The sequence below is a fragment of the Myotis brandtii genome, unplaced genomic scaffold (assembly GCF_000412655.1).
Source record: "Myotis brandtii unplaced genomic scaffold, ASM41265v1 scaffold165, whole genome shotgun sequence".
In the NCBI taxonomy this organism is placed as follows: Eukaryota; Metazoa; Chordata; class Mammalia; order Chiroptera; family Vespertilionidae; genus Myotis; species Myotis brandtii.
This window is the reverse complement of record NW_005356042.1, coordinates 14,081,155-14,103,469: the sequence shown is the minus strand read 5'-3', so window position 1 is coordinate 14,103,469 and position 22,315 is coordinate 14,081,155.

Genomic DNA, 22,315 nt, shown 5'->3' with positions numbered 1-22,315 from the left:
TCTCAGTTGAATGTCTTTATAGTGATAATCCTTTCAAATACACGTGCTCCAGCACATTCCTGCATTTGCAATACCATCTTCACAAATAAGATTTAGAATAGTTTCCCAATACCAGTCCATATGAAAATTTTCCAATTGACACAGTGCCTTTTGTTTTTGCTTATTATCTTTCTCTCTCATTAGAATAAAAACTTCTTTCATTTTGGAACCTCATATATCCCTAGTGCTTAGAACAGTGCCCGGTTATTAATTCTACGTATGGAAAGATGAATGGGTAATAAGAGTACTGATGTGATAGCTAGAGAGACTTGGATATGGATTCAGGCTGTGCTTTTTATTAGATCAGTGGGCAAATTATTTAACTTCTGTATACTTTAATGTTATCAGCTAAAAGACAGGGTTAAAAATACATACCTCTTTAAGTTATTGTAGTCATTTTTAAATGACATAATATATGTAATACCTAGTATTGTGTGTTCTTGCCCATAGCATGTGTCTTTTAAAATTAACTGTGAATTGTGTGTGTGTGTTATTTTAAAAAGACATTTATTCAGCATGCTTAGTTATGGAAAAATCCTTCAAATATTAAAACGTTATGAATATGGAATTTGGAAATTGAATTTCATTTCTAATCCAGTTTTTATTTCTAACACAGTTTTAGTCAATTACACATTCTCCATTTGTTTGGAAAAGTGAATGAAAGTTAACTAAGTAATTTTGCAGTCCTTTTTTAGAAACAAGAGACTCTAATCGCTCTATTCTGAGTGTGCATCACAGAAGAGCTAGTAAAAGCAGCTGCTGAGCCTCATCCCAGTGCCTCGGGTTCTGTGGGTGGAGGTGGGAACTAGAAACATGCATTTCCAACAAGATCCCAGGTACTTCTGATGCTGCCATTCAGAGGACCATGTTTGGAGAACTACTGCACTGGGTTATATTTCTAAATAATTTATGCATCTGATCACCTAACCTGTCATATAAGGTGTTTAAATTTCTTATTTAATAACTATTTTTGAGAACCTACTCTGTGCAAGCTGGGTGCTCTGTTCACCCAGAAGCAATAGCTGTGGGGAGTGAGATTCTTTCCAACATTTCTCCACAGCACGGTGAGCACACCAAGCACAGAAAGCCCATCTAAAAGCAGTCATGTGTCCACAGGTCAGTAAAACCCTGTGGGGAGGCCAAACCATGCTCCCCAAATGTTTAGGTGAGGCTGCTTCTGTGTGCGCACACACACTATCTATTGAGCTGGCTGATCTGAGGGAGCAGCCTGGACCTTCTGGGATTTCACTGCTTCTTGATGAAGGGATAACAACCACGTTACTCAGGTGTGGAAGTGAATTCTCAAAAGGTCAGAATGAGCTTTATTCACCCTTAGGCCCAGGGTACCTAATGGGCTTGCTTTAAAGAGTACTTTTAGGAGAATTCATTTGACTTGGGCAATATTTCCCTCAAAGTAGATGCAAACAAGCCCATCTTTTTTAAAAAAGAGGGCGGGGCTAAGAGCCTCAGCAACACCCTAGCCCAGTGGTTCTCAGCCTTGGCTGCACATTAGAATCACCTGGGAATCTTTTTTAAATCCTGATTTCTGGGCCTCATCCTCCAGAAATTCTGTTTCTTTGTTACTAATGTTGTGGCCCCACCCCATAACAAAGAAACAGAATTTCCGGAGGATGAGGCCCAGAAATCAGGATTTTAGAAAGATTCCCAGGTGATTCTAATGTGCAGCCAAGGTTGAGAACCACTGCCCTAGCCTGTGGGGCAGGGGTCCTCAAACTACGGCCCGCGGGCCACATGCAAATACAAATATTGTATTTGTTCCCGTTTTGTTTTTTTTACTTCAAAATAAGATATGTGCAGTGTGCATAGGAATCTGTTTACCGTTTTTTTTAAAACTATAGTCCGGCCCTCCAACGGTCTGAGGGACAGTGAACTGGCCCCCTGTTTAAAAAGTTTGAGGACCCCTGCTGTGGGGTCTCAGATGGCAGAGCCAGGGGAGATGATCACTGCTGCTCTCCTCAGAGGAAAACACCTGTGTGCTTCCCCAACACCTGGATGTGTTTGCTGACTCCCCTCAATTCTCATAACAGGACAGTGATTAATTATTGTCATAGCCAACCAGTCTCCATGATTCATGCCTGACAGTGCCACTACCTCTGCAGACAGCCCTGTCCCAACCAGCACATGTCACAGCCCAGGGCCAGGTAGCATTTTATAAATGCCTCTTAATTTGGCCATTATTGATAAATTGCTTCAAAATCATTTGCTCATGTACCTCTTTGTGCTAAAATCAGACTTTCTTTGGAAACAGGAAATATGACTGAATCACACAAACACTGCCTGTCACAGGCATCCCTCCCAGGTGATGGGTGGACGAGTGGTATGTCATGGACTATGAGCGTGAGGGGTCGAGCAGGGCTCGGATGTCAATGAGAAGGAAAGGAGGTGAGATGAAGCTTGCACCACGGGCTCTTTAAGAACCAGCATGAGAAAGGTTGGGAGTGGGGCTGAGAACTAGGGAGGCTTTCAGAGGCAGACAGATGGACAGGAACAGGAAGAGGGATCAAGGGAAATGTCAGTCATGGGCATGATTCATTCGCAATGCAGCTACCAGCTCATCGGAATCTGACAGTGAGTCAGGAGTGATGGCTTGAGTAAAGAAAGCCAGAGACACTATAGCCAATGTCTCACCTCTTCCGATGCAGAGTAAACAGAGCCAACTATCCACGTGGTAGCAAGTAGGGCAAAAGGCTCAGTAGACTCAGGTGTCCTTATGAATTTTAAGGGTTCAGTAAGCAAGGAGAATTTCAGGAGGCTCACTAGGTACCATTAAAGCCCATTTTATCAGCGAAAGCTGGGGTTGACTTGAGAAGAATCCAATCACAAATACAGTCGTTAGAACAAGATTAATGGAGGCATCCTGTGAAATACAGAGAGGACATAAAGCCAGGTTACCTTGGAACATATATTCAGAGGGTTATTTGAAAACTGAGCAATGAAATATCTTGCATACATCTTTATTGATGAATGCTTTTAAACGTGGGCTGTACAGTAAAGCTCTGAAATCTAAAATGATCTCCTACTTAACTTGTTGCAAAACTACCCCAAATCTCGGGGGGGGGGCAGGTGGAGTCAACAGCAGCCATTTGTCAATCCCCATGTGCCTAGGTGTCGGTGGGCAGTTCTACAGACCTAGACCAGGCTCGTCTGCTGGGCTTGCTCGTTTCTGCGACACCTGGCTTATTGGCTGGAAGCTAGCAGGTGCAGGATGGCCTGGGCGAGAAAATGAGCTCTCCTCCATGTTTCCTTCACACCCCACCAGGGAATGTTCCCAGGGTGATCACAGCTAAACGTGAGAGAGCTCAGAAGTGCACTATGTTTCCAGGCATCTAATTTGCTACTGTCCAACTGGCTAATGCAAGTCCCATGAGACCAGAACCATCCTGGGAGGGCGCTAAGGAAAGGTTTGGGTACAGGGACCACTGATGCACTCAATTTACCACACCTGATTTTGTTTTGTTTGTTTAATTGTAGAAACTTCAGAAATTATGAGGCATAAAATTCACCATAATTCCCAACATAGAGAAAAATATGGCTATATTTCTTTCGTCTTTTTATCTATGATTATATGTATTTCCACTTACAAAACAGAAATCACTAAGTACATATGATGTGTATAACCCTTTTAATAGTTATCACACTGAACACATTTTTCTAAGTTGGTCCTGTTCTGAAGCTCCCTAACATTTTTTAGCCTGCATAACATTCTGACTTGCTATTATGCTTTATTATTTTAAACATTTTCAAATCATGGAAACTTTATTATATATAATAATGCTTCCTTAAAAGAGTTGATTTAACTAAAAATTAGCGGGCCAATTATTTTTAAGTTTATCAATTACCACAACTCTTTGCAAAATGCATGGAACATGAATGCACTGTGCCCTCTCCAACCATGAGCATCATTTTATTAACCATCAGTAATAAGAATAATAACTGCAACTACTTCTAGGACCATGGTCAGGATTCAATTGGTTAATCCATATGAAGTCACAGAATAGTATTAGGCAATAGATAAGCATTAAACATATGTTAGTGAAATTATTACTACTAGTAGAGTAATTTGAATGCATTTAATTATTCATGATTAAGTGTAGTTTTCCAGTTTTATATCTCATTTTGTGAATCATCACTTCATTTTTTTTCAATCATGTTATTTTCCTTCATCTATGTTTTATGTCTTTGCTTCTCCTACCTGTTTCTACTTTCATTTTCTATGTTATTTATTTCTCTTCACCCCAAGATATGTTTATTGATTTGAGAGAGAGAAGGAGGGAGAGAGAGGGAGAGAGAAAGAGAGAGAGAGGAACATCGATGTGAAAGAGAAATATTGATCCATTACGTCCTGAACAGGCCCCGACTGGGTATTGAACACACAACCTGACTATGTGCCCTGACCAGGAATCAAACCTACAACATTTTGGTGCACAGATGAAACTTTGACCAACTGACCCACCTGGCCAGGGCTCTATATCATATTTTTTAAAATAGTAACTTTAAAGCTCTTCCATAAAATTTTTTTAAAGAATTGCACTCTATGAAGCAAACTACATTACTACTTTTTGTGTTGCCAGCTTTCCACAATCACCCAATGAGCAGTCTGAGAGAGAAAAAAATTAGGATCTGAAGACTGAGCAAGTCTGGAAACACACTCAATACTTTCTCCGGTGTGTCCATTTCCTGAATAACCAGAATTCCTCGTTCTCTCAATTTCCAGTGATGAAGTCCGCCCAGGCTGAGCAGATGTTCTCACCAAGGACATACTATCAAATTTCTTCATTTTGTGTGGCTGTTGTGTATTCTGTCAGGAAATTGGGTGATTTTTCCTGAATTGATAAAAAAAAATCTAAAACACAATACTTGTTTGCTCCACCAAGAAATGGTACAAAACACTATTACTCTCTGTGTGAAAGATAAATGTCTTCTTCTCCTCACTTTGTTTTATTGCTAACAATTAAGTGGATTTAGAAATAAATCCACACTGCCTCCATGCGCATTTCACACTCACACGCTCATAATTGCTCCCCCAGCGTAATGGCCTAGATGTTAATTTTAGATAGCTGAAATGGCAAGTCATATATTTTTAAACCGTTGAGTCATTTGTAATTAATGTCTATTTGTTTTTATTTTGAAGCTCTGCTGAAATAATCAGTTATGGAAGTTGAAAGTATAGGCCATGGTAACAAAGTTATATGAATTCACATCGGCTATCAATTATTTGTGAAACTTTGATAATTTTTGATAAAAACTGTTCTATTCGATTTGCCTCTGGTGAAATCGGTCTGTTAAATTAGTCTTCCCACCCAGGACTAAAGTTGCAGTGCTGCTTCAGTCTTCTGTGAAAGAAATAGGAGTAATTCACCAACGTGTCTGACTCTCTACTTGAGGTCCATGGTTACTAGTTAAAGTGGGTCCTGTCTGGATGGATGGTCCATGTCTTTTCTTCAGCTGCTCGGTCACAGACACAGAGCACATGGGATGTTTTATTTAACCCAGGAGAGGTAGTGCCCAGTGACGACAATGGAGTTAGGGAAGGGCAAGGGAGTTAAGAGTATGTACTAGTATGAGAATGATTATAACAATGGACTGTAAAAACTAAACCACGTAAGGAAAGAAATGAGAGCAGGAGGAGAGTGGACAGTGAAAGGATGCTGAGCTCCCTGGACAGGAGATGCCTGAGTGGGGCTGGGGGGAGGTGGAGGCTTTGATGGAGTAGAGGCCCCAGAAGGAGCAGATGAATTGAACAGGAGAGATGGTCAGAGAGACAGTAGAGACAGCATATTCATTGATAATAAAATCTGATTTTGGGATAGGATGGTTGGGATAAGATGAAAGCAAGATATTGTGAGATAGGAAGGCAGAATACTGGATGGAACATCTACATGTTGATAATGTGAGTGTAAGCAATAAAACCTCGACATAATGGCCTAATTCTGGCGAGGGGGCGTTTGTGATCTTAGCCTAGGTTTCTGATGACACATCTTAGCTCCAGTGATCTTTCCTAGTTCTTCCACTGCTGCTTTTCTGAGCCCCAACCTTCTCTTGATTTATTGGCTATCGTCTTTATTTGAATTGATGACTGAACCAAGGTAAGAAAAATCTTGAACAATTTCACTGTCTATGCTAAAATTGTGTTTTAGCAAAACAGTATCTTCACATAAAATCTTCTATGGCAATCAGTTGCAATGGGTAGAAATGCCCTGACTGATTGGGGCAGGGTAGTGATGGGTGGAGGCGCTGGATTTCTGGATACTGGATTCCCCCTTATCCTTCTAGGTTGCCCCCAAACAATTCCAGTTTTTAAACAGTGTTCTATGATCAGGATAATAGATGGAATAACCAACATTGACTATTCACCACAAGCAACCCTGAGGAAAAATCCAAGTGAAAAACACGACTGTAAGGTCCTTCCATATCTGTTTATACATTCTCCTCTCTTATTCTCCCACGGCTCTTATCTGCAATGGTGCTGACTACTGCCCCAGCCCACCAATATATCACCTACCTACCTGCTCACCCCACAAGGCAGATATTGTGGAGGTCGTTATTAACACCTTTCAATGCAGTAAAAGCTCATTGGATGGCTACTTGCTTCAAGGTAATATGTTCAAGACCATCGAAAGAAATATAAGAACCGGACACCATATAATCCACTGCATTTGACCTGAGGCCAGCATCACTACTTTTTACTGCCCTCTGTCACCTCCATAAAAGGGAAAGATGTTATCTAATAATAACACCTATTATTTAATGAGAATCTACTATGAACTCTCATACACTGTTAGTGGAAGTGCAAATTGTAACAATCACTTTGGGAAACTGCTAGGCAATATATATACTAAAGCTGAACATATGTATAACCTCTGATCCAGAAATTCCACTCCTGGGGGAGGTGTGTGTGTGTGTGTGTGTGTGTGTGTGTTTGTGTGTGTGTGTGTGTGTGTGTTTGTGTGTGTGTGTGTGTGTGTGTGTGTTGTGTTATCTTCGAAGTAAAAATGTGAATACAGTCAAAGTGACCTGTCCAATAATGTTGATATACGCAAATAAACTGTTAATAGTAGAATGGGTAAATGGATTGTCACATATTCATGCAATGGAACACTATCCAGCAATATGAACAGACAAATTACAAGTACTTAGAATAATAAAAATTCATCATGTAAACATAATTTTGAATGAATGAAGCCAGATACACCCCCCCCCAAATATAAAGCAAAATCAATCCGTGGCCTTACATGTAAAGATAGTACTTATTAGAACATCTGTAAGGAGTCTCTGAGTATGGCAGATATCCTAGTAATGGTTTGTTTTTTCATGTGAGAGTTGACTCTTATTTCATTTGTCAAAATTCACTGAGCTATACATTCATGATTTCTGCATTCATTTGTATGTATGTTATACTTCAATACTTTTTCCCCAAAAATGAAGGAAATAATTTAAAAACTCACCACTAACAAAATAATGGAGAAAATAAAATATTCCCATTGATGCAGAAAAAACAATCTATAAAAGTCAGCCTTCATTAATAGAAACTTTCTTAGCAAACGTGGAATAAAAGAGAACTTCATTCATCTGATAAAGAATATCTATAAGAATTTTCCAGCAAACCTCACAGTTCATTGTGAAATATTGAAAACTTTCCTGTGAGATCAACAATAAGACAAGCATGACTGCTTTCACCAATTCTCTCCAACATTTTACTTTAAGTCCTATGTAATGCAAGAAGGCAAGCTTAGGAAATAAAGAAATAAAACGGTCATTATTCATAGATGACTTGGTGCACATAGAACATCCAGGTGAATACAGAGATAAGCTATTATAATTAACCTGTGAATTTAGTAAAGTCATTGGATAGAAGGGAAGTTTAGCAAAATCAAATTTATCTCTAGATATGCACACACACAAAAACTAAAACATAGAAACACACAGAATCAAAATACATCCAAACTTAGTCATTAATCCATTACAAAGCCACTCAAGAACTCTACACTGAATATTTCAAACCACTATTTTAAGAAATCAGAAGACATTAAAGAAATATTCTATTTAATGACTTCCTACAGTAGTAAACTTTGGAGGCAGGGTCCTTATTTTAACAGTGTTGATCAATGCATTTGGGGCTATTTTTCCTAATTTAATTTAGAATAATTGCCATAGAGTTCCACTTTAGAGTTAAGAAAATGCCATCTCTCTTTTTCCTTCTTAGTTACCAAATGACTTTCAGCTTCTTACAAAAACTAAACTTTCCATTTAGGGATGGAAAATAAGATAATACCATAATCAAAACTATTTAAAACAACAAATCACCCTAGTTGGTTTGGCTCAGTGGACACCCACCGGCGCCAGGCCAGCCAAAGCGGGTGCGATGCGACTGGTCAGGGGCCGGCCATCGCCCCATGATCGCCCCGCAGAAGGAGGCCCAGGCCACCGACCTGCGGGCTGTGGAGGGTGGGCAGAGCCTCCCTCTGCGAGGGAAGCCCAGGTCCTGGGTGCCAGAGGGAAGCCGGTGCTGGCAGCCGGGGAAGGAAGGCCTACTCTTGCACAAATTTCGTGCATAGGGCCTCTAGTATTCAACAATTTTTGAAATCTATTTTCCCATAGGTAATAGCATACCTATATATGGAAGATAATGTATTGACATATGGTTTAAAATACAGGAGTGGTCAAAAGTAGGTTTACAGTTGTAATACAAATAAATACAATAAATACAAGAATAAACTGTTCTGCATATTCACAACTGTAAACCTACTTTTGCTCTACCCTGTATATCTCAGCTTCCCTTACATTTCCTTTTGATACAAAACCTTTGCAATCTTAAAAAAAAAAAAAGCTACTATCCTTGGAAATAACATTTTTTCTGTTTTCCTTACTTTAGACAAAACCTTTCCCCAGTTTTGTTTGTTTTTATCATGGCCACTCTGATGCCTTGCTGGTGTTTTGTAGAATTGCTGTCATCAGTGAGGTTATTGATTTTTTTTCTTCAAAATATCTGTTCATATTTGTTCTGCTCTTTCTTTGCTATTTTTACTGCATACTAACATTTTCTATTGATTTTGAAGTAAAAATGCATAACTAACTTAATTCCTCTTTTCTGAGATTTGGGAGGTAATAAATCCTGGATACTCTTAATATCATGGCTTAGATTAGAATTGTTAAACTTGGAAATCTAGAATGAACAAATATTTGGGGATCTCTGTGGAGGATGGAATAATGATACTTCACTGACCCTAAATAAGCTTTTGAATATTGACTTAAAATTACCCAGGGTGCTGATATTTATTTCTTTACAATATTTCTAATAAAAATAACATCAATTTCAATGATCCCCAACAATGTCTAAACCATCCCTACAAATTTGAAGACATGCTTAAATTTTTAAAAATGTACTGTTCTAAAATTGTCAAACAATCTGAAAGTGAAAGAATTGAGCCAGGAGAGTAAACTTAACAAAAACACGCAAGTTCGTGTACAGTTATATGCATACTGGTGACTAAGTGGGGCAAAGGAGGAACATGTGGTGCTAAGATGGGACTCCAGCTGGTCAGAGAGGTCAGGAAAGTGAGCCTGAGTATGAGCAACTGACGTGGGACCTCCTGGTGACAAAGGGAAGGGATGAAATGAGGAGGGAAAGGTGCTCATGGCAGAAGAAACAGCTCCTGCAAAAGCCCTTTCGCAGACACAAGTGACTGGTAGATTGAAGACTCCAGTCTGCCTGAAGAAGAGAGAGCAGAGAAGAAGTGGAAGCCAAGATGAGCATGCAGGAAGATAGGGAACCCAAATACAGACAAGGAACCCAAATACTGATGATCACAGTGGCTGTGGCCACAGTGTACTCCTTCTGAAACCAATGAGCGTGTTAGAGTTTCAATCAGGTAGTTGATGGCTTCAACAAATCCCGATTCAAACAAAAAACTCTATGGGTGAAAAAAGAGATAACTGGGTAAGAAAATATCGGATATTTCACAGTAGAGAACTGTTAATATTTAAGTTGTGACAATGAAATTGCAGGTGTTTTTTAAAGCTTTCTTATCTTTTTATGGTTATATAGAAATATTTAGACATGAAATGACATGATGACTAAAATGTTTTCAAAATAATTCAGGAGGCAGTGTGTGGGGTACAGATAAATCAAGACTGGTCACAAGTTAATAATTATTAAAGCTAGACTAAGATGCTGTTGAAAATGCAGGTAACTGAAGGGATTAAAGGTTGTGTAAAATAAAGAGGGACGGGAATTAGTGATGGAGGGGATATGGAGGTGACTGGGAGATGGAAGCACCAAGGACAATCCCAAGGCTTCCATGCTGCACGCCAGATGGATGGGATGCCCTTCACTGCAACGGGAAACTTGTGAAAGGGTCGGCTTTTATTGTGGGGTTAGGAAAAGGGTGGGGCCCAAAGGCATGTTTTTTATTCTATACGAGTTGAATCTGATGTACTTTAAGATGTCAAAGAAAAGATTCTGAGAAAATGGTTGGATATGTGTGTCTGGAGCTCACAGAAAGTCTGGGCAGGATGTAAGAGTCTGCAAGGCACATATGTATCAATGGTACTGAAGCCACACTGATGGAGAAGAGCTAGGGGGAGATTTCAAGAAGCACGGTTCTGTTAAATTATCCATGGCTGTGGGGTGAGGGAAGCAGAAATGAATGAATTTTCAAATAACAGAGAAATATCATTTAATCCAATAATTATTGTCCCTTCCCCCTGGGTGCTGGAAAGGAATACAATGGATTGACTTGGGTTTGTATGTGTTCTTTCTCTATGGTATTGATGATGTTCAAGAACCAGTAAACAACAAACTAAAAACATTTGTTATTATGCTAAGTGAAATAAGCCAGTCAGAGAAAGACAAATACCACATGATCTCACTAATATGTGAAATCTAATGAACAAAATAAACTCATGAACTAAATAGAGCCAGAGGCATGGATACATGGAACAGACTGACAGATGTCAGAGGGAAGAAGGGTGGGTGGCAGGGACTAGATGAAAGAAGGTGAAGAGATTAGCCAAAGAACATATATGCATAGCCCATGAACACACACAGAGTGGCGAGGGCCAGGGGAGGGGGGCAGAGACTGGGTGGAGGTGGGCAAATGGTTGGACATCTGTAACAGTGTCAATAAAAAATTTAAAAAGATTTTTAAAGCAGCTATTAAATAATTAAAAATGTTATATATAAATATGCAAAACTGTTTTTCTAAAATGATTCCTTGGTATGAAGCATGTCCAATAGTTTCTGATATTGGCTAATGCACAACAGAGGAAAAAAGTAAATATAACAGTAAAATTAAGCTCATTGTGTGTTTCAATGGTTTTTTATGCTTATCAACAAACTCATAATTAGTATTTCATTCAAAGCTCATAACAATGCTTTTTGATAAAGTTATTTATAAAAATAATTATTATAAATAATGAAAAAATCTAGATACAGAATTTTTAAAATTGCTTTATTTATTAAGGTTATAGTTCCAGTTGGGCAATGAATGAGCCAGAATTTGAACTAAAAACCTTACTGTGCCTTGTTTGATTCTTTTTCTAAGATAATATAGAGAGCCTATCTGTGGTGGTTCTAGAGCGTTTCCCCAAAGTTCATGTCTACTCAGAACATCTGAATGTGACCTTATGGGGAAATTGGGTCTTTGCAGAAATAATTAGCTAAGGATTGAGATACAATCATACTGGATTGGGGTGGGTTCTAAATCCACAGAGAGTGTCCTGAGAAGAGTATAAGAGGATACAGAGAGGCCCAGGGAAAAAGGCAACGTGGAGATAGAGGCAGAGATTGGAGTGATGTGTCCAAGAAACACCAGAAGTCAGGACAGAGCATGGGACAGCTTCTCTCTCACAGCATCCAGAAGACACCCTTGCCAATGCCTGGATTTCACTCTCCCAGCCTCCAGACTGCGAATGAATACATTTCTGTGGCTTCCAGCCAGCCAGTGTGTGGTATTTTGTTTCAGCAGCCCTAGGAAGCTAGGACACCACCAGGTATAGAAATGAATTTTTATTTACTAATAAAATCATTTCTCCATGAAGCTACATGCCCCTTGGTTCCAGTGTCTCCTGAAATATGTAATGGAGATTTTTCTATGGTGAATCGGGAAGTTGTGAGAAATGAGAATCTTTTATAGTGCTTAGATTAAAAAACTGTTTTCCATCTGCAGCTGCAAATGAAATAGTTAATGTTATGGCTGCTTTTATTTGAAATACAGAGGCTCCTTGTAAATTTCTCTCCAAACCTCGATTTATCTTCTTATATTTTTATTCAAATGTTCTTCCTTTTTCAAAAGAATTGAATTACAAACTCATTGAGGGCAAAAATCATTGTGTGCATTTAGTTGATTACCTGTTGGATTGAATGACTGAAATACCATTCGCTGCCTTTTTACCAAATCAAACCCCAGAAGTGATTTATATTATTCCACCTAGCTAACTTTCTGAACCATATACAACAAAATCAGGAACAGAAACTTTTCTAGGGCAAAGAAAAAAATAACAATACCTTATTTGAGTTTTTTTAAATGCTGTGAATGCCGTGCAACTTGCTGTCAGACTATATTACCCAGGTAGTAAATGTTTTCTCTTTCCGAATGAGTTTGTCCTTCCCATGTCAATCACAGTGATTGTACTACATAGGATGGAGTGTATCCTGGCAATCTTCTCATCTTTTTACCTCCTCTCCCCAATATCACTCATACCTTCCTTTTTATTTAAAAGCATATCAAGATTACTTTTTCCTGAAACTAATTTTTAGCACTTATTTAGGACTTATTTCTCCAGAGAAATAATAATTAAGACTAAATTACGACCCCAGCTTTACTATTTAGAATCAGCTCATTTGTAAAGCACTTAAATGTGATATCATCTCTTTCTTGATCACTCTAATGAGGATGAGAAACTGAAGACAACAGCCAGGACATGAGTGAAAACACACTGAGCCACAGTCTGCAGCAACCACAACCTGCAGGAAGCCAACCTACAAACCCGAAACCTGCAGCAGCCGGTCCAGGAAGCCAGACAGCACCTCCTTTAGCAACTGTGCCAAGATGGCCAGGACTCGATCAACAACTGACAGCTTCCCTAATGTCTGTCATCACTGCCAACGCAGACCCACAGAGAAAGCCTTACCCAGTGCGGCAGAATGCACCCCTCACCCATGACACAGGAGGCCTACTTGCATTCCCCAATTACAGCTTCCGTGGAGAGCAGCCTGGAGTCAGGCCCACGGAAGCCTTCTCTCTCTTTTCCACTGTAAAGTGTTCCTTCTCCCCTGCCAGCCTTGAGTCTGTACCAAGTACAAGGATGGTGGCTGCCCCTGTAGAGTGAGCTCTGAATAAACAGCCTTTGCCTGCTCTCACTGAGGTGGTCTTTGCCGATGCCACAGGGCCCGGAGATGAAGGCTTTCTGCCTGCTGGGCGTTGAGAAGCAGGTGTCCGTGTGCCTGATCCCTAAGCAGAACAGCCTCTGCCACGGCCATTTCAGGGGCTGACTCTCCTCAGGAACTCGGGCCTTTACAAGAATTTGTCCTGTTTTTCATAATGTTCTCTGTCCTCATAATCCAACGTTAGCACCTGACTCCTCCGAGGTGTCACTTAACACACGGGTTTCCTTTTAGTAGGTTCTCTCTTTAATACCTGCTTGTATTTTTACTTTACTCTTCCCCATGGATTCCCACTTGTCATCAATGCCAATAGGCTATGGATCAAATGTAACCACGTAAGGACTGAGTTCTTATTCTTAGTCTGTGCCAGTTCCCAAGGAAAATTCGGGAATTATTTCCCAGTGATTCTCTGTTGTCTGTGACCAGATGCCTTACACCAGGGGTCCTCAAACTTTTTAAACAGGGGGCCAGTTCACTATCCCTCAGGCCGTTGGACGTCCGGACTATAGTTTAAAAAAAAAACTATGAACAAATTCCTATGCACACTGTACATATCTTATTTTTAAGTACAAAAACAAAACAGGAACAAATACAATATCTGTATTTGCATGTGGCCTGTGGGCCGTAGTTTGAGGACCCCTGCCTTACACTATACAAATCAAGGCTTAAAAAAGAAAAAAAAGTGCTACTATTTGAAGGGGAGATGCAATTCCAAGGAAAGTGAGGGGAGAAAGGGGAGAGGCAGGGAATGCTGAGAAGCAAAGACCAAGTAGTGCGGCACTCAGTTGGCGGCTGTGTCACAGGGAGGTCCCTCAGCCACACGGGATATCTCTGCACAGCGCCTGCCCACCTCAGACCAGTGCATCAGAGGACAGAGAGAGGGCAGTGTGTCTCCAGCTCCCTCTATCGCCTGTCTCTCATTGGCCAAAATCTTCCCCTAGCATTTCCAGCTGTGTCACCTGAGCTTTCCAGACACCCTGTGCCAGGCACGTCATTCCTGCCCAGAAGTACTGGGAGGACTCAGAGGCTGCCTGCTGGAGCCTATGTCTCCCATCCAGTGGCGACACAGGTGTCCTTCAGATGCCAGCACTCACCCTAGGTGTGTGTGTGGGGAGGGACACGATACCTGTGCTGCTCTTAGATGAGGTGGCAGTAGTCATGGTTTTCAGGCGGCAGCGAAGCTGGGACACTTTCCACAAACAAGTAGCCAAAAGCCTAAGACACAACAAGGCCCAGATAAATGTGGCCCAGACACGTCACATGGGAAGACTGACAAATGAGGCGTCAGCACAATAAAGCTTCCTGAGAAAAATAAATTGCCCAAACTGGAACTAGAAAGCTGTAGGACCCAGAATTAAGTGGTTGGGATCTATAGCCCCCTGTCCTCCCAACAGAGCGAACAGAATAAAGTCATAATATGCAATAATGATAACCCCCAGACCACTTGTCTTCAGCTATTGTGGATGCAGAGAAGCAACAGTGAAAATAAAAATTAAAAAAAGCCCCTGAGATTAGGATTTTAGTTAGGCTGCCCAGGACTAAGACAAGATAAAAGAGAACATAAAACATTGTTTATGCCTACAAGTTACCTTGAGGGAAAAGATCAATATTGACTTTGACATAAAAACATATTCCTGCACACATAACAAGGAAAGAGCATTCACTGGATGAAAAGCCACGATGTCTTCAACTGTTTAATTGCATAACCGAATACTAACAGCATTACTTTAGTTCATCTGTGTCTGTGTTACAAGAACACAGAAATTTTCAATTAAAAAATGACGGCAAAACATGTATGTGTCCGTCTCTGAGCTGTGAGAGTCAGGTCCTGGGACACACTGGGTCTTGTAAGACTCATCATCAAAAGTGCTACTGAAACTCGTTGATCTAAGGACATTAACGCTAACACACATGGGACAGACAAACATTCGGACATTAGATTACCTTTCCCTCTGTGTTTCCGTCATCCCTACGGCACATGGTACAGTGATGAGCCCCCTGTTGTTCAGCAGTGGGGATGAGAGAGGGCAGCACTGCCACCTCTGCCCTCCCCCTGATGCCCAGCGAGGGCCCTTCTTTCTCTCTCCCTTCATGGGCTGCCTTCTCCAAACTACATCATTTATTTAACAGTAAAACATTGCCACAGACACATGCACTTGTCAGTCATGTGCCTGTTAAGTCCCCAAGCTGGACGCCTGCTCTGATTAATGAAGGACTGAGTGACATGATAAGCAACAGGATGTAATGGAAATCACAATGGACTTGGAGTTCAAAGATGTGGCTTAAAATGCTAAGAATGAGACTTTCTGCCTAGTGATGCTGGGAAAGTAATTTACCTCTCTGAGCATTGGTTTCCTCACCCAAACAAGGGGATTCTATTATCTAATTAGAATATAAAACCACTGTAACAAAAACTCAAAGTAAGAGTAGCTTAAAGGAGGTAGAAGTTGATTCCCGCTCTGCCTAATAATAGGAGCATGCGAGGTCCAGGCCTGGTGTGGTCGCCCCACAGTGCTAGGAACTCAGGCTCCTTCTCCCTGGCTGTTCTCCCATCCCCCACGGTGCATGTCCGCAGGTGAAAGGCCCCTAATCATGTCTGCTGGGCTCACTGTCCAGCTGACCAGAGGGGAACCCGGGAGAGGAACACTAGCAGTGCGGTGCTGGGGGTTGCTAGGACCTGTTCATGAGAGCCAGGTGTTAACTTCACACATTGCATGCGTTGGTTGTTAAACGCAGCCTTTAGTAAAAATTAAACTACGGAAACTCACAACTAAACAAGTTACACTAAAACCCAGGGCAGCAGATACTCATATTAACCCTCCTGAATTCTGTCATTATATTTTACTATTGTCTATGCCAGGATGGGCAACCCCTGGCATGCGTGCCAAACATGGCACACCAGTAACTTTTGCTGGCACGCGAAACCCTCTTATAATCTTCCATTTACAATTTTTTTCTTAATATCGACTTTTTTATTTTTCAGATAAATTCAGTGTAGGTGCATCTTAGATAAATAAATAATTTTACATAACAAGTTATCTTAAAGACCATAGACATGGATTGACGAGAGAGGGGAAGAGCAATTTCTATGCCTCTGCCTTAACTCTCCCTACCTTCCTAGATCCGACCAGTGTTTTGGTTTCATCCACATACGCTTGTGAATCTTTGTTCTCGGTGATGAATTTTGTTAAGTCTCGTAATAGGAGTAGCCTGACGGATGAAAGTAGTAGCTCGTGCATATCTCTGAAGGTCACGAAATATAAACCTGATGTAAAATCTCTGTCATCAGTGATGCAGCAGCAAAAGTCCCACTGATAATATCAAACGGAGTCATAAAGTTTTCTGTCGGACTATCAGTGTACATGTATACATTAAAAAATAAATGTATTTTTCATCATCATATACTGTGTTTTTGTCGCTCAAATGAATTTTGTTATTTCTTCAAGGTTCTTCACATACGTACACCTTAAGATATATCAAGTAGGCGTAACATGTTCTCAACAAATTAGGGTTGACACGCAGAAGAATTTTGAGTCAGAGATTTTGCTGGTTTTGGCACTCACTCACAAAAAGGTTGCCCACCCCTGGTTTATGCACTCTTGATTATTTATTCCTACTGTTTGTTTGTGGAAACACTATACAATGGGTGTTACTGCTATCTTTTCTGACAGTGAAGACACTTCATGTTGGTAGCGTGAAATCAACCATGGTGTATTTACACCACACTTTACTTGGTTGAATTGATTGTTTACACCAGAAGCTGGCAAACTAGCCACAACCTGTTTTGGCTCCGTCCTTAAACTAAGAAGATTTTTTTTACATTTTATTTTATGTTTTACTGAATTTACTGGGGTGACATATAATAATAAAAGTACATAGGTTTCACGTGTACAACTCTATAATACATCCTCTGTATATTGTATTGTGTGTTTACCAGCCCAACTCTCCTTCCATCGCCAATTTCCCCCCTTTACCCTCTTCTTCCCCCTCCCCCCATTCTCCTTGGTAATCACCATACTGTTGTCTGTGTCTGAGTCTTTTTTTTTCCTTTTGCTTAATCCCTTCATCCTTCTCCCTCAGCCCCCAATATTTGTTTACATTTTAAATATAGAAGAAAGAAAGAGCAGAGGGGAGGAAGAAAAGATGGGGCTGCAAAGCCTGAATATTTACCAGCAGACCTTTACAATAAATGTTTCACAAACCTAATGGAGAAAATTTTAATAATTCAATGAAACTGACAAACTTCCTTGCTGGCTGTCAGCTGGATGTCACCCTGATCTCACAGAAGCAGCCTCAGTCCTTGTCATGTGGCCACCCCCAACCCCAGCTTCAAAGCCTGAAAGGGAGAACACCCCTGTGTTGAATTCTTCTCAGGTCTTGAGTCTCTGGCCAGGAAGCACGCAGTCCCTGTTAAGGGCTCACCTGTAAAGGTCAGGCGCACTGAGGCTAATTACCCCGGCATCATCTCATCACAGTGTGACATCTGTCACATTCATCGGTCCTGCCCCCACTCAAGAGGATGGATTACACAAAGCTTGGATCACAGGCTCATTCTAGAATTCTCCCTACTACAGGGAGAACCTCACAGTTTCTGTCATATCTATCTCTTTCATTTACATTATTTTGCAAATTTAATGTGATCTTGGATATTCAAAAACACTTTATTACAATGTAAAGTCAACGGTGTTAAAAAGCGCTCTATGAAAGTTAACAGTATTATAAAATCTAAAATGTTGTTATTGACCTCTACTATTAATTTCTACATCTGAGTTTTTGATAACAGGGTTCCTTTCTCATTCCTAGTTCAGAACCCAGGATAAGGTACACCTTCAACCCTGCTTTGTGGTGGGTTTGTGTTTGTTATTTTTTTTTAAACTTCTTCTAAGTCAGCGGTTCTCAACCTGTGGGTCGCGACCCCTTTGGGGGTTGAATGACCCTTTCACAGGGGTCGCCTAAGACCATCGGAAAACACATATATAATTACATATTGTTTTTGTGACTAATCACTATGCTTTAATTATGTTCAACTTGTAACAATGAAAATACATCATGCATATCAGATATTTACATTACGATTCATAACAGTAGCAAAATTACAGTTAGGAAGTAGCAACGAAAATAATTTTATGGTTGGAGGTCACCACAACATGAGGAACTGTATTAAAGGGTCGCAGCATTAGGAAGGTTGAGAACCACTGTTCTAAGTCACCCCGAAGAGTCCAGCCTTAGGATGGTGTCTGAGAAAATTAATAATACAGAACCCCTTCCTGGTCTACTAGAAAGTTCACTGTTCCCTGAATAAACCTTCCTTTAGTATGACTATTCTTCCCTCCTTCACCCCCTCTGCCCTTCCCCTTGCCCCCTTCCTCCCCCTTTCCCTTCTCTTCTTCCTCCGTCTTCCACCCCCTTCTTTCTCCTTTCCTTTCCTTTCTTTCACTCACACACTTAGAAAAGTGTATAAAACACAAAGCCATCTAGGAGTTTAGGAAGTTAGCGTGCACCTTTGGTTCCCAGACACTTTTTCTTTGGCCAGAGACCAAAAGATAATCATTACAGCTTTCAAAAATCATGTTTACAATGTGCATCTGTGCTCCGTGGAATCCACTCCTATGTTATCCACAAAGTCTGGAAGGAAAGGAGGAGGCACCCGGAACAAGTCTGTGCTCCTCGTGGAGCAAGCCTTTCCGATGCTTTCCTGTGTCCATGAACCACAGACTCTCTGATGCTACTTTCAACAGAAACAACTGCGACATCGGATTTGAGCTGCTTGTTAAGTGAAAGCAGTGCTTTAAGTATTGATGATGAACAAGAACTTACTCCAGGTGCAGACATAAAGCAATCACCAAAAAGTGGTATTTTTCACAACATTTGCCTCTGCCATTTCAAATGCCCAGATGTCACTTCCAGCCCAGCTTTTTCACAAGGAAAACGACACTAGCCTTTGTTAAAAACAACTCAACAGGCCCAAAACGGGGCCTAGGCGAAGCCCATCTCACCAAACCGAGACTTAACTGCATTGCACTTTCAGCAAAACCAGAAAGGAAATCTTAGCCAGTCAGCCCGAAGCCACCTGAGCAGCACTGTTAGGCCTTCTGCCTGATGGACCACCGGGCTCCTAAAGGAAGGGGACTTGGCGTAACCCACTTGCCTTTTGCCTGGTAAACTCCCGTTCCCACCTCCTGCCCATCAAAGTCTCATTTTAAACAGCGCCTCAGAGCGCCTTTCTATTTGCTAGATGGGATGCTGTCCAATTCAAATGGAGTTTTGCTCAAATAAACTCTTAAATTTTTAAATATGCCTGAGTTTATCTTTTAACAGTTCTGGCCTCAGAAGAGGGAACCAAAGGAGACACCCCACGGCCCCCAGGAACAACAAGCAACCAGGACAGGTACCTGCAGAGCCCCTGGCTCGCTGCTTTCTCGCTGCCTCTGGAGATGCCGGGCAAGGCCCCCGGGGCTCCTGGATCCTGCTCCCAGCTCTGCGGTAGGAGCTCCCAGACTGAGCACTGCTTGTCCTGGAGCGTGGCCTGAAACCTCAGGAGCCAGACTGGGTCAGACGTAGGCACCTGCTGCGTTCAGGGTCGGACTGGGTCTGACTTGGAAACCTATGGGGTCCAGGCTCGGACTGGGCCTGGGTCTGACTAACGCCGGAGTGGGGCCAGTGTGAGGCCTCAGGTGAATATATTTGGTGCGAGGACTGAACAAGCAGGTTAAACTTATCAAAGATAATCTTGAACTACAGTGGCCACAGTGGAGAACGTTTAACCTAGATGAGCTTATCCATTTGCGATCAGATGTTAAAGGGGTCTCACCAGGCACTCTCTGTATAAAGTGGAGGGATCCTCCTCCTCTAGTGTCTGAGGACTAAGATGAAAGCCCTGGACACCCCACTCCCTCCAGAGCACAAATGCCTACTCCTTAGTTTTCACTATAATTAACAACTCTAAGGGTTAAAAATCTACTTAATATATGTAATTAAAGCTTCCTAAAAACAAAGGTGAAAGGAAACAACTGTGTATGAAAAGGAGGAAAAAATGGTAAATGATCGATTGTTCCAGAATAAGAAAGGGGGGGGGCGGGGGAACTAGCACAAAATCTGAATAGCTATAAAAATGTTGCAGAAGTTTGTGGGAAAAGAATCTTGAGAAAGGATTTTTACAAACAGTCCAAGCTAAGATTGGAATGGATTTAATTGTGTTTTTAAAATAATGAATTTTAATATTAAAAGCACACTGGTACGAAATTAGGATTTGGTTTTCTATTAAAAGGACCAAGTTTCCTTAATCGATTAGTCTGTTCTTGATAAGACATTGTGGAAAGATTGTTTTTGCCTTCTGCGTAATCTACCTGTAAAGCAAAGATTTTGTGGCTTACCAAATAATTTACTGTGCCTCCCGTCTTTATCTGATCTTTAATTACTTTTTAAAAAACAAACAGCCAGTCTTGTCAACATTAAAAAAAACACACACCTAAGTTTTGTTCACAAATATGTAACTTCTGTGTCTGCCTTTACCATCTTCTTCAGCCACTTTGGTTACACAGATAATCAAATATGACTGCATAATGGCTTGAGATTCTATTTGATCAAATGTTCAAACCTTTTGACCCTGGCCCCAAATCAAATTCCAAATGGAGTCTTTTTAAACCTCAAACTATGATATTTCCCAGGGGGCTCCTGGAAAATCTCAAGGGATTTGTCTCTGCCCATGAAAGAGAGATGCTAAACTAATTAGTTCAATATCTTCCAGCCTCAAGCCTTTCGACAAGTAAACTCCACATCTTCTGTGTAATAAACACTGTTCGGCAACCAGTGCTTCTGTGACCCTCTTATCCTGCTCTCCCCACTGTCACCTGAGAGCTGAGTTTCTCACATCCCTTTGACTCCAAGATTGTGGATTCGGTTTATGTTCTGCCGGTGAGATTCACTCCCAAGAGGTTGTAGAAAATGCAAGGGTGACGGCGGCGGTGTTATTCTTCCTGGAGGTCTGGTGAGCAAAGGCCTGCTGTGGCGGATATGAGGTTTGGCACCCCCACAGGATCTAAACCTGGTTCGTTCACTTCAGGGACCATTAGCACTGGTTTCCTACAGCTTCCTTATCAGGGCGGCAGCAATACCTTCCTGACTCTCTGGACCAGAACGGGAGTGATAGGCCTGCAAACAAGCCTCAGGCTCTGGTGCCTTCTGCAGCCTTCCCAACATTTTTTTAACACCAAATTCCCTCTATAAATCTCTTTCTGCTGCAAGCATCTAAAGAGGTATGTGTACTACTGAATGATAGACTCCTAATCTCGTGGCTCAGGTAATAAGCCACGGTGCATCCATGTTCCAACCCCTAAACCACATTTTTAATGGAAAAACTGCAGTTGTCCAAATAAGCTATTTGGGTCAAGATAAATAGCACATCTTACCAGACTTTAATACAATCTTAAAGGAAAGACATCTACAGAAACCTGCTTTCCTCAAGACTTGAATTCTCATTGTACACTGTAGCATGTTGACTGCTGAATGAGTACACCTCTACACACCTTTAACGTGTAAAATTCAATTCTGTCCTGTGTAAAATAGTGTTAATTATAGCAATGTGGGGAATTTCTTCAAGTTTTGCATGTGATCACCAAAACTTGGGAAATCAGGGAAGGGCACAAGTTCTGACCTATGATTTTTATAATAGAAACACAATCACACGATAGCAATATCAATCACCCTGTCTGATCATTAATTGTGGACTGTAAATATAATTTGTTTTGTGATATTACCAAATTTAGTCTCATTAAGCAAGAGAAGGCTTTTCAGTCTGTGGGAAATGGGTCCCTACTGCTAATGATCCATTTGGAAATCAACAAGTGCACACATCCTGGTTTTGGGGGCAGC